This window comes from Propithecus coquereli, unplaced genomic scaffold (assembly GCF_000956105.1).
Source record: "Propithecus coquereli isolate 6110/MARCELLA unplaced genomic scaffold, Pcoq_1.0 Scaffold311, whole genome shotgun sequence".
NCBI classification, from domain to species: domain Eukaryota; kingdom Metazoa; phylum Chordata; class Mammalia; order Primates; family Indriidae; genus Propithecus; species Propithecus coquereli.
The window spans coordinates 1,237,537-1,239,390 of NW_012148742.1; positions in this window are offsets into that span (position 1 = coordinate 1,237,537).

Sequence of the window (1,854 nt, forward strand, 5' to 3'; positions counted from 1 at the left end):
ATTAGATTCTGACATTGATAGTTTTTGAAATCTTATTGCAATTTTCTTTGGGACCTTACATTAACTCATTAATTAATAATACTCCCTTAATTAATATTTTTATTCCTCCTATGCTGCATTGGAATGGTTTTACAGTTAAATAGAACCTTAAATTCTACATTTGTGAGAATTATTTTAACAATTTTTACAGAAGTTTCCTTCCCACTACAAATGTTCAAAGTGTCTTCTTGAATAAGTACATTGTTCTATGTCAACTTTAATAGGTTTTCTCTTTGCCCCTTGGTGAATGTTTGGATGAAACAACTCTTCCTTCCAGCTGTTAATCCCACTCTGATGAAAACTCGAACCAAATTGACAAGCTAATAGAAACAGAGATAGATGATGAAACTCTAGTGATTTCTTCCTCTGGAAAAAATGACTGATAAAAAAATATAGGCTTCCTTTGGAGCTAAAGGAGAAATGAGTCGATGCTTTATTTCCCAGGGGTCAGTATGTTATGTGCTAGTTTTTTCCCCCTTTGAGGAACTATATCCTATTTATGAATAATACCTTTTGAAACCCCAGCATTCATTTGATAGAAAAAATAAAGGCAGCACATTTACAGAAAGGTTATAGTGTGTCACAGAAATCTGCTGGCCTATATTCCATCCCTTTAAAATCAGCTCTAGTTGAATGAACATCACTCATCCAAGTAAGAACTTTATCCCACACTACAACGTGTGCTTAAGAGCTTATTCCCAAGCATAACTCCCAATTCCCAACTATATTGAGCAGTAGAAAAGGCAAAGTCTAGTCACATTTTCCCCAAAGTTGTGAAATACTGAACATTGATGAGCACACTCCTTTCTCTACAGAGAAATATGATATTTTATTGCCTACTCAACTGCTTGTTTATCTCTATTAAGCCCAGAAAAAAAATGATTTTCCTGAAATTATTAACACCAGAATATTTGGAGACTACAGTGACATCTTTTATCAAATGCTTCCTATTTATAAATGTTATAATGTAACATTTCTTTCAAAGATCCTTTAGCAATTGGCATGACATAAGGAATTATTTTCAAAAATCAATATACTTTTCTTCTAATATAAGATAACTTTAATGTGCTTATTTTGGCTTACATGTTTTTATCAGCATACACTAAGGGCTATTTTTTTCAGTATAATGAAGTTCTCTATTTCTTGAGAAATAAAGGATTGTGGCAAAAATATATCCTCAGCTCAAGAGAGGGTTAAAATACAGTTAATTGCATTTAAATTAATAAATATGACACAATACATAATTTAGGCTCAGAAGCAAACAGCAGCAAATAGACTTAGGTTTTTACTGTCTAAATTAAACTGACCAAACCTCAGCTCTTATAGGAAGAATCAAGGTAAGAAAATTCATGTGTGCATACTTAGGATGTAAAGCTCATTTGATAGCAGGGAATGTAGACCTTGCAGAATAAGGGTGGAGGCGGGGGTACTGAGACAGGTGGTGAGACTATAACAAGTCCACAACAATTCATTAAAATAGGGATTTTCACTGAAGTATACATTATGTTATAAATATCAATTCTGAACTGTAATCCTTCTATACTGTGCTTTCATGCCACTTTGAACATGTAAGATTCCTCACACTGCATCATGACATTTGTGTCTTAATACCACATTAATAGTTTAATTATCTTCCACCAACAACCAAACATTTTCTGGAATAAATTAGAATTACTATACCAGCTAACTCACCTAACTCATCTATTACCCCTTGTATAATGGTAAAATGTATATCAGTCCTGTTCCCATTCCCATACATTTGCCGGGCTTGATGCCACCGTTTTGTGTATTTTGCAACAAAACAAATGCTAATTA